At 39.4% G+C, this 12322-nt stretch overlaps 1 protein-coding gene across 1 annotated transcript in view; it reads left to right on the top strand.

The window, feature by feature from the left end:
- Positions 1 to 9995: 9995 nt before the first annotated feature.
- LOC126618408 (uncharacterized) overlaps positions 9996 to 12322 on the top strand; it is a 90259-nt gene continuing 87932 nt past the window's right edge. Inside the window, exon 1 of the mRNA XM_050286465.1 lies at positions 9996 to 10086. The gene's annotated coding sequence lies outside the window, so the exon portion shown is untranslated. The remainder of the gene's footprint in view (positions 10087 to 12322) is intronic.

The raw sequence follows: 12322 nt of genomic DNA, 5'->3' as shown, positions 1-12322 counted from the left end.
AAAAAGCTAAGGGGTATTTTTATCTTAAATTTTATGATTTTTGTGTTCCACGGGACGGAAAAACCCGTTCCCGGGGGGGGGGGGAGGGGGAACCAAAATTTAGCCAATTTTCATTCCGTGGGACACATGTTCCACAAAATTTTAGCGCACTAAACGTGGGACGGAACGCGTCCGTCCCACTCTGTTCCGTTCCATCCCGCATACCAAATGCACCCTATATGTACATGCTCACCTTCCTATAGCAAGACGCGTTTTGGGTGGAAACCCAAGAACAAATCCGTGAGGGCATGGCCCAAAGCGAACAATATCTTACTATGCGGAATGAGATGTGACACAATGTAAGTCCTTCATGAACTTTAATATAGATTTTTGTATCAAGATCCCCATAGAGATACGTAATTATCATGCCAATTAGCTGCATTTAGTTTTTCAGAAACTATCAAACTGACAAGGTAGTGGAACGTTATAACGTCCCTCTAGAGTAGCACTGCACACACCGCTTGATGTGGGTTAGCTCGGCATGGCTCAGCTTCCGGCTATGCCTGGTGTGGCTTGGCGTGATTAGCGCGGATTCAGGTGGCGGCTCAATCGTAGTTTTTTTTTCTTTATTTTTCTCTCGGTAAGGCTCCAGTTCACAGCGGCTCTTGATTAAGGGTTTCAAATCCTTAGTTTTTGCTTCTATTTTCTTGTTTTTCTTTGTACTCACACAGTTCAACATAGCAATATCTAATAGTATAGTAAAACATAATATTGCGTATGAAAAATCAACATAATAATATTGTGCATGCATGAAAAAAATATCTATTCAGCGGCATATGTATAAGGCAATTTATAAAGACTAGATAAATTTGGGGTTTCATGCATCAAAGTAAATGTTTTCGTGCTATCAGAGCTTATAAAATATCGATCATGTGTTTTAGAAGAACCTGGATATGATGGGAACAACGAAAGCCTTTGAAAGTTAGTTGTAGAAGGACCTCCTCCAAGAACCTTCAGTTCCTTAGCGTAGTAACGGGAATTTGCTGATAACGTGTTGTAGCCTTGTAGGCTTATTTTACTTGGGGATTATAGATAGGGGAGGGGCCAACGGCTAACAAAGGGAAGAGAGAATTTGGTAATGATTTCTCACCCCACTGTGTCTTTATTTATAGTGGGAAGGGAGAATTATTGACTTTCAAGTAATACATTACAACTAGAAAACTATCTAAATTAAAGGATATTATAAAGGGAATTGTTATTGGCACTCCAAAAATCTCATTTTACACTCCACACTTTATATATTTGGAAAGAAAAATACATTTGTGAGGAGTGTAGAATGAGATTTTTGGAGTGCCAATAACACTTCCCATTATAAAATACAACAATTTGTACAAGCACTTTCCTAACTAATTTAGTACTGCAACAAAAAAAATGTTTCTATAACAATTCTTGTCACAAGAGCTTACAAGAACAGAAGAACTCAAGAGTGAGCAGGACATTATTTTTCTGGTAAAGTATCCTTTACTTTGATGAATTTACTTGAGTTATTGGTTCCTAATTAACACCACTTCTCTAAATCATATTACATAATTATATTGGTTCAACTCCAACACTAGGACACAACATGTATAATATTAAAGTAACACTAACTTCTACATGGCAGTTGACACTTCTCGAAGCTTTAGTCACCTGATTTCTTCAACACGACGGGATGGAGGATTCTTCTCCCTTTGGGCATGTTATTTCTGATATCCGAATGGTGGTAAGGTGGTTTACCCAATGGACAGTTTCTTTTGGATGACGTACGTCGAATAAGGTGGCACATAGGTTGGCGAGGCTGGGACTCACTCTTGATACTACAATTACTTGGTTTGAAGAACTTTTGATGTCATTTATGATATTCTCATCGAGGATAGTAATACTTTGTAATCTTTTATGGTGTAGGATGCTCTTTTTTCTTTAGACCGGGTTGAAATCCCCGACAAGGTTTTTATCGAGGCCCATTGTATGCACCCTATCCTTGATGATTATATGTATATATTCTATTACCTTATCAATGAATATCGAACTATTTAAAAATAATAATAAAAATAAAAACTTCTACATGGCAATTGACACTTCTCGAAGCTTTAGTCACCTGACTTCTTCAATTCCGCCGGTTGCCTTTTCATTTATATTTCCACTAAAGGATAATTAAGTAAAGATTTATATAGTAAATAATGAGCGTGGTCGTTGGATTAAGTCAACATATGAAATGAGAAATATTACTATTTTATCCATTTGTTCTCTCTCAAGGGTCTTGTGTGTTTTTGGTGGCGAACGATTTCAAAATTTGGCGGCGGTTTTTTCTTCTTCTAGAGACTTAACTCGTATCTGGTAACCAACTATAACGGTGAATGAGGTTGGTTGGCGATGAGCCTCAAGCAGACCAACATATCTATGTGCAATATTGCATGGCCCCAGGAAGATTCTGGCAAATTGGTTTACATAACCAAAGTTCGAGCTTTCGTTTAAAGGCGCTTTATGAAAGGTTCTACCAAGCCGTTTTGGGTGTGAACATGGGGTACAAGATGTTCAACTTCAATCCCAACAGACATGCAATAATCATCAAAAGTCTGTGATGTAAACTCTCCAACATTATCCAATCAAATCGACTTGATCAGATAATCAGGGTGGTGAGCCCTAAGCTTAATAATTTGTGCTAGGATTTTCACAAATGCAGCATTGCATGTAGACAATAAGCAGACATGTGACCATCACGTCGATGCATCAACCAACACCATGCAGTATCTAAATGGTCCGCATGTTGGTTGGATAAGTCCACAAATATCCCCTTGAATCCTCTGAAGAAACTTAGGGGGGTCGTGAATAATCTTTGTAAGTGAGGGTTAAATATTCAACTTCCCCAAGTAGGCATGCTTTGCAAAATGGATGGCTGGGATAAGATTTCAAGTGATGCCCATGTTATTCTTTGAGGATACGGTGCATCATATCTCGTCTCGGGTGTCCCATTCGATCACACCAAAGCAGGAGAGTTTTCTGGAACTTGACCATAGGGCCGGCCACATGATGGGTCTCAATGGCATGAATGGTTGTTATGTCCAACCCACTCGGGAGACGTTCCAGCTTATCGTGAATACACTTCTAGCCATATTCGTAAGAAGTGATACAAAGAAATTTAGAACCATTCTCTTCACTGGTTTCAACATGATATTGATTATCTATAATATCTCTAAAACTTATCAACGTTCTTTCGGAATGTGGAGAATAGAGCGCCTCTTTAATTGGTTAATTCAGTACCATTGGACAACATAATACGAGCTTTTCTTGTTAGAAATGTGCCCTAAAACCAATCATATGATGATACTTTACGGACATTTCACATGTTAAACTAATCTAGTTTAATATCAAGGGCAAAGATTATTGTTTGAGTCGTCTCATATAAATGTTATACGCTTAAACGATAAGTCCAAGGAATATGTGATTGGGAGAATGCGATCTAAAGAAGTTAGATTCATGAGACCATTCTTTCGTAGACACATCCTAAACGTTCCTGATCATAGGATTGCCAATTGGGCATTGACAGTCCGTTAAGATCAGTACGTGATGTGTCTTCTCTCAAAGAGAGTGACTAGTCTCGAGTCATTGGTGTGACTGACACCAAGACAAGTACGTGGGTTCTCAATAGAGAATGAGTTCACTGAACACGATCAACGAAGAGTTCTCATACTCATGTCACATGAGAACTCATAGTTGGGATAATGCAAAGTAGTCATTTGACCTGAGGCATCATAGTTGTTTTATGGTTAGGTCCTTGATCTTTGATTATGTCAAAGTCACCCCATCCGCGGGTGTCCACGGCATCGTTGGGGTTAAGCCACTTAGCCATGGAGGCAAATGAATGCGCAACAAGGGATCTCTAACCTTCAAACCGTTTGAGGGAGAATACTCTATGGTATGATTAAGAATCTTTGGCCAAAGTATGAATGAGATTTAGGAAGTCGTTCCAAATCACATTCAAGGTAATCATATAAGTACATGAATCACATTGGATAGTAGACATGAATAAACTATCAAACCAAACAATGTGGTCAAGAGTATTGTATTAGAGAAAGACCGTATTGCATTGTAATCCTAAACTGAATAGGTTCTCCACCTCTTCTGATTAGCTTGGGTAACCATGATATGCTGCTAGGTGTCACTCTTGGTTTGTGGAAGCCCTAAACGTGTATAAACACTAAAGGGAGAATTGAAAGTAAGTTTCAATTCACAATCGATTTGAAAGAGTTTTAATCGCCCACTGCCTCGCTAAAAGGAACCTAATGGATCGTACACCGTGTAAGGTAGAGATTGAAGAAACAACGGAGATGAGTAAGAATAATTAAATGGTTTAATTATTTATGGCAAGGATTAATTAATATGTTAATTAATCAAACGAATAAGTTCGTTAAAGACCTCGGGATAGTTTTGGACCTTAAGGCCCAATGGGCTTCGAACGTCAAGTCCATTGACTTAAGTTGTATGACAACTTAATGAATAATGATTCACAAAGGCCCAAATAGTACAATGAATCCCTATGGCCGGCCATTTAGAGATGGAGTGGGTTTTGGACTTATTTACAAGTTTGCCACTCCAATGAATTAAGGTATAAATATGACTTTATACCTTAATTCATTTAGGGTTTCTTTTTGGGAAAGGATGAGAACACAAAGCTCTCATTTCTCTCTAAAGAGGCCGGCCACCCTAGAGGAGATTAGCTAGCAATCCAACTTCCTCTAGGTCACTCATTTCTACTTAAATCTAACCTTGGTGTGGAGACTTAGAGGTTCTCTATTTTGAGAACTTGGAGAAACATATTCTTCCATCCAAATCCATAGATCTAAGAAGCAAGGAATGAAGGCCCTCTCTTTGGGTGATTAGCCTTTGCTTATGCAAAGAGGAATCTACAAAGGTATAAATCTCAACTCACTTTGTTTTGAGTTGAGTCTTGGTTCACCAATCTACTAGGCTTTGAATTTCATGGTTAATGTTTTGTTTTAAGTGCATACAAGCATGATTCCGCCTTTTAATTGTTAATTGCATGCTATAGATGTTGCTTAAATGAACATGTTTTCACAAAATTATCCTTCATTTCCATATCCTTCTATCAGGTTGGATGGGCTGAGAGGGTTGTTAGAGGTGCATTTTTAGGTACAAAGTTAGTAAAATGGTGTTTCTCACGCAATATGGTGTGTGTGGTGGCATTATCAGTCAAACAACTAACTTCCCCACTAATCATACCTAAAAATAAATTAATTGAATTGGTCACATGAAGATCATAGCAATTGCTTTCTAAGTTTCGTCGATGGGTTCATCGTCGGTTGGTTCCTCGATAATAGCTCTAAGACTCTTTGTAGTAAGATGGAGCTTCACATCTTGAACCCACTTCAGGTAGTTTAAGTTTGAGCTAGTTTAAGTTTGACATGCTCCTAAAACAAAGGGTACAACAAAACGTGGTTAGTCATATGGAAAGTCATAGACATATATCATAGAACATTCGGGTTCTATAGACATGTATTGGTTTAATTTAAGCATGAAAGCTACGGGTTTCATGTGGTAAGTTTTGAAGGAAAACTTTAGGTTTCAAAGGCACTAAATTTGAAACTACGGGTTTGATTTAGTTATGAATGTTCAGTTCATATATAGGGGTACCTGCAAGACACAGAATACAATATACAATAAAGTGTAGTGGATTCGTGGATTGCTTCAGGAACCCAAGTGTGAGTGCTTCGAGACTACGAAAGATAGTCAACGGTTTAAAGAAACGAAATAATTTATTGAATCGTTAATTGCCAAAAAGTGAACTTCAGGCCAATAATTTTAGATTAATTGCCAGATTAATGGACTGCTGGTCACTTTAATTAATTCAATATATCGGACCATTCAGGTTTGATTGTAGAAGCAAAAATAATAATAACATTCGGGTTAAAATTATAGAGAATGCCAAAAATAGCATTGGATTCGAAAAACCATAGCCCAATATCGGTGGCCTTTGGTGTTGTATGTAGGGCAAGGCCTTAAAAGGGCTTAGTGGGCCACGGGTTGCTTCGGGGCAGCCCAATCATAATTGTAGGCCACTGGTCGGGGTCTAGGATAGGCCTAACATGGGGGCTGGCCTGGGTATGGGCTGCGCGTGAAGCCTAGCAAGAGCTCGCTTTGGTTTGGGCTTGGTGCAAGTAGCCCAGCCAAAACGTTAGCTTCGTATCGTAGGCCAAGGCGCGGGTACCCAGCAAGCAAGCAGGCTTGCTACAAATGGCGAGTAGGACGAGCCCAACAAGCATCGGGGGGCGCATGGGTGAGCTTATCAAAGCTACAGGTTTGCTGAAATGAGCTAGGGCTGCATGCCCGTTTCAAAACCCTAACCAAGCCAAGGGCCTGGGTGTCATGCGTGCGCAACAATGCCCAAAGGGCTGCTGCTGTGTGGTCCAGATGTCCAACGATGTCGTCCCAAGGTGCTCCATGCGGCTAAGTTGCAGGCTAGTAACGGTGCACGGCACCGTAGTGACTTATGTTGCAAAATCCCAAAATTTTTTTTTTTTTTTTTTTTTCGAATTCTAGGGTTAAAAACCTTGATTACTTCTAAACTAATTTCGATGCTTTGACTCACAAACTCCACATAGCATAATTGTGTATTGCATGAACAAGTATATATATTGACAAAATATATGAACACATATACAATATATATATATATATATATATATATATATATATATAATTGGAAGGAAACTATAAATATAGGGGGTCATGCATCATGAGGAATGTTTTCATGCCTCAAGGTTTTTTCAAATATCTTAAGTTATTTTGAAAGAACCTGATTGGTAGAAAATAATTGAAAGCCCTTGATGTTGTAGAAGAAAGCCTCCTCCACGATCCTTCAGTTTCTTAACTTTTGGCAAGAACATGCTGATAACGTGTTGTAGGTTTATTTGACTGAACTGTATTTAGGACAGAGAGGGAGAGGGGCCGGCGGCAGTAGAGAGAGAAAAGAGAGATGTAATTATGAGGTGTGTGTTGTATCACCCTATTATGCCTTTATTTATAGTAATAGGAAAGGTTAAATCCTTACCTATTAGGATTACAACTCTAATAGGAATTAAACTACTAAAGGGAATATACGAAGATACTTCTAGATACACTAAAATTTACACAATCATATTCCTATTCCAATAGGACTGCAACAAATTTGAGATTATTCATACTGTTATTATTTTATGTTTATTTGTTTTTTAATATTTATAGTAAAATTGCTATCGTTTTGCCTCAAAAAAGGGTGTCGTGTGTGTAATAAGTACGTGGGCTAGTGTTATTGTGGTTAATGTATATGACATATCAACCGACTCTGTTGATTTAATTATATCTTTAATTGTATTCATAATTATTGAGTAATTTTCTGTAAGGATGATATTTAAGAGATGTTTACTTAGTTTGGCGTGTTATATATATTATCATGGTGATTGTATTATTGTGAATAAGGACCGCTTATAAAAAATGGAACTTTAACGAAAAGCTCCCGGTACTGTTCACTTTAACGAAAAACCACATTTTTACACTAAAAAGTCAATCCTAGTACTATTCACTTTACCCTTTATTTTGTCCTTATCATTAAAACTCAAAGTTTTCAAGCCCTTTTCATTAGTTTTCCTTATAAAAAAGAGTTATGTGTGAATGTGCAGTTTTGTTTCGCATCTAACAAAATAAGTAATATATTAATTAGATAATCCAACATGGATCATTATATAAGTGTATACTAATTTAACTTCTATTTCCTTTCTCAAAGGTCTAACCTTTGGTGAAACAAAACATCATAAATTCCAAAAGTCGTGATATAATATGAATTATACTTGATTACTCAAAGGACGAGTATGAGTTTCTACTCAAAATTGTTCGTTGCTGATTCATAGAACTACATGTTTGTGATTAGATGTCATGAATTGGTAAAAACATTACGAATTGTCTATGTATTTGCTATAATAGATTGACTAAACAACTTAGTTTTAATTCATTTTTTTTCATAGGTGATCTTTACAATATGATTCATAATATGAACGATTTTGATCATAAGCACAAAACTCTGTAGTTCAAACATGAATAATTTTGAGTAGAAGTTCCTACTCATTCTTGAATTGCCAACATTATTCATATAATATAGAATTAGGGGAAATCTTGGATGGGAAAAGTTTAAGAAGGAAAGTTTCAACAAAATTAATATTTAAGTAAATCCAAGATAAGTATTCTTGTTGCTTATGGTGTTGCACTTCATGCTCATGACAACAACGTTATAGAACTTATGGAATGGAAAACCGAGTGGCCGAATGAAACAAGGTGAATGTGCTTGGTGTTTTTTCTTCTTTTTTTTGGGTCAAAATGTGCTTGGTGTTTCGCAAACCGTCTATGTAGGCCTGGCATTTTGGACCTAACCCGTTAACCCGACCCAACCCAACCCGTTAATATTTGTATTTGGGTGGATGCTTAACAGGTCGGGTCGTTAACGGGTGAATCCGTTAACAACTCGTTAAGTAACGGGTCACTTTGGGTCAACCCGTTAGACCCGTTAGGACCCGTTAACACCAGTTAGCACCCGTTAGTTGAGGATATTTTAGTAATTTTAGTAAAGTCTTAATAACAAAAAATAAACTTTATGCAAAAAAAATAATAATAATAATTGTTAACAGGTGAAACGGATGACCCGTTAGCTTAACGGGTCGGGTTCGGGTGACTCGTTAGCTTAACAGGTTGGGTTCGGGTGACCTGTTAACTTAACGGATCGGATTGAACCCGACCCAAACTCAATAAACCCGACCCGTTTACAGGTCTACGTCTATGTATGAGTTAACTTTGATGTTGCCATGTTATTATTGTTTACGATACAACCAAATATTTCTTAATTGTTCTTGTGAAGTTGTAATTTTTATCACCTAGCTCCAGCTAGATTATAATTTTTTTAATATTGAATTCGTATTTAACTAAGCTCTTGATGTGGCCTTGATCACTTAAAATGATTTTTTTAAGTGGTTTTTTTTTAACACATACGATATTCTTATAAACTAGCTAGGAATAGGACCATAGGTGAAGAATTTGAACTCGAGAAATAGCAAGTGAAAAAAAAATGATTCAACCACCAAAACAATCCATCACTTGCACTAGTAATTAAACTTGTTTGAAATTCCGAATAAGAAACACTTTTATTTCCTTGTTTAAAAGAAGTTACAAAAGGATTCAAGGATTGCAATTTGGAGATTACGGAGCATGTTTAAATAGGCAAAAAAAATTACAACTCATGCGGTAGCTTTGTAACTGTTTGTACCATACTTGACCAATCCCGAAACTACTGAACACCAGTCAACGTTATACCGTCAAGGACCCAGAAGAGTTTCCCTCCAACCAGGAGGCCAATCACAGCGCGACACGTGTCGACATCAGAAGCCAATCATAGCGCGACACGTGTCAACATCAGAAGCCAATCACAACACGACACGTGTCAATGTCAGAATGAAACTAGAAACTCTCTTCTATAAATAGAGATCATTCTCTCACAATATTTCCTAATGTCATTTGTACTAAATCATTCACTAGTACTCACTAAAGGAGAGCTTGAACCTATGTACTTGTGTAAACCCTTCACAATTAATGAGAACTCCTCTAATCCGTGGACGTAGCCAATCTGGGTGAACCACGTACATCTTGTGTTTGCTTCCCTGTCCCTATCCATTTACATACTTATTCACACTAATGGCCCGAGCAATCTAGCGAAGGTCACAAACTTAACATTTTCTGTTGTACCAAAGTCCTCACTGATTTTGTGCATCAACATTTGGCAGTCTGTGGGAAACGACACTTATTCTCACTCTCTTCAGCTTTGTCAAGCTGGTTTCCACCATTCATACACTCTCTTTTGACCAGGCATCCCTCTCCAACATGGGGAGCGAAGGAAGCCACAACACACAGAATGACACCATTCTTGCACCTAGTGCGAAGCAACGAAAGAAGGAAGGAAAGAGGGTTGCTCTTCAAGCTAAAGTCGATGAGCTAGAAGCTCAAAACAACAAGATAGCAATGAAGAATGAGGTCCTCCATGAGCAGTATGAGAAGCTCTTTGAGAAGCAACTATGCGTACTCAAACATGCGAGCTTGTTGCCCCTATGGACATCAACCATCATCTGGGTGCCCCCCAACATGGAGGGTCACCTTCCTTCGACATGGATATCCCTGATGAAGAGCGAGCTAATCATCAAAACATTGATCAACATAAGACTTCTCTCAACCTAGCTGATTCGACCCGAAGCAAGAGAAGTGGAGGAAGACACCTCCTTGCAGAAGGGTTGGAAGGATCAAAAGCCGTTTATCGTGACTGTCGAGACTTCCTAAAGCAACGTCGAGAGAATCCCCTCCACATATGCTCGAAGATCAATGACCCAAGGGTTAATGAAAGACTCGGTCCCCTCCCACGACCCAGACCAGCTACCAATCTAGGGAAGGAATGACATTTCCTAGAGGAACATGAAGGTACAGGGGACTCTGAGGTATTCCGACAGACTCGCCTTAGAAGTCAGTACGGCGAGTCCAAGGAAAAATCACACGCCCTTGCTTAAATTTTCCTACTTCCAAGGGGCGATGGAGACTTATAAAAGAAAATCCTAGTGTTACATGACTCCACTCAAGACCTCATTGTCCTACAGCTCCTTGAGGAAGTAAACAAGTTTAGGGCCGAACGTCAGGCCGAGATACCTAATTGGAACCAACCCAGGCCTGGCCCTCTCACAAGGAGGATCATCTATACCCCCTTCAAGCGAAGATAAAACAAAAGCTTGGTTTACAACTCTATACTGGAAGGGATGACCCAATCGAACACCTTAACTTCTTTGAGTCCACCATGGCATATCGGATGCATACCGACGAAGAACGATGTCTTCTTTTCCCCTTCACCCTCTCTAGTAGAGCTCTAAACTGGTATTGCCATCTTCCACCTGAGACAGTAGACTCATTTGAGGAACTAAGGAAACTGTTTGTCTCTCAACACATCTTCCAAACCGATCGTTTGCATTTTGCAAATGACTTGTACACTATTCGCCAGAAGCCGGACGAGTCACTACGAGAGTATGCTGGTCGTTTCAGCCATGAGTATTCTCGCTGCGCTGAGGCAGATGGCAAGACCGCCCTCAAGGCCTTCACGGCAGGCCTACGTGATTGTTTCTTTAAGTACATGATCAATGCCAACACTTGGAAGACTTACTCTGAGGTGATGGCACAGGCTTACAACCATGCATCCGCCGAGGCAAGGACATATCAAGGGAAACCCTCCACAACCACCCTTTATCAGCAAGTAGGGAGTGGAAGCCAGATCTAACCAAATGAGAAGACCTCGACTTTCTAAACGGCAGCGGTGCCTCCCCCTGCCTTACTTAATACTTTGCCAAGTCAACATACATATCAATCTCAGGGCAAAAGGAAAGATTTCCATCCTCACCAGTCTCATTTTAGTAAAAGGAGTAAGAGACACTACCGCGATAACCAAGGGTATCGCCATGATAATCCCCGACCCCAGGCAGTCAACACAATGGGTCAAGCACGTGTTAAGACAGCTCCTACCCCGAGGTATGAGACATACACACCTTTGAACGCCACATGCGTGACCATTTACCCCAGCATAGCACACTTGATATCGAAGCCAAAGCCGAGGCACCCGGATTACAAACCCACGAAGAACACGGGCACGTTTTGCTGCTACCACGAGCATAACGGCCATAATGGTGAGAAGTGTATCACCTTTCGTGATCATATTGAAGCTTTGGCACGTAAAGGAAAATTTGATCAATTCCTCCTTCACCCTTCAAAGGGTAACTGTAGCCAACGCCAAGTAAATGTGATATATTCCATAAATGGTGGCACACCCATATCTAAATCTTCCAACAGGGCCATGAAAAATAGTGAACGAGCTTTAAGGTCTGGCCACCAAGTGTTTCACATGGAAGACATCAGGGGAGGTAAGTATCTAAAGCCTAACTGGGATCCAATATGTTTCTACCCTGAGGAAGAAAGAGGTATCATCTACCCTTACAATGACCCACTGATCGTGGAAGCTCACATAGCCAACTTTGAAGTACGACGAATCCTGGTAGACACGGGGGCTTCGGTCAATATCATGTTTGCTGAAGCTTTCAGGGCTCTTAATGTAGCTGAACATTTGCTCGATCGCTCGATTTCCCCTCTGATAAGCTTCTTCGGTGATATCGTGCAACCTTTGGGGAGCATACACTTACCTTTCACCATTGGTACAGGCCCTTACACAGCTACCATTACCACT

This window comes from Malus sylvestris, chromosome 4 (genome assembly GCF_916048215.2).
Source record: "Malus sylvestris chromosome 4, drMalSylv7.2, whole genome shotgun sequence".
NCBI classification, from domain to species: Eukaryota; Viridiplantae; Streptophyta; class Magnoliopsida; order Rosales; family Rosaceae; genus Malus; species Malus sylvestris.
Note: the sequence above shows the minus strand (reverse complement) of the source record. Positions and strands in the feature narration are given on the sequence as shown.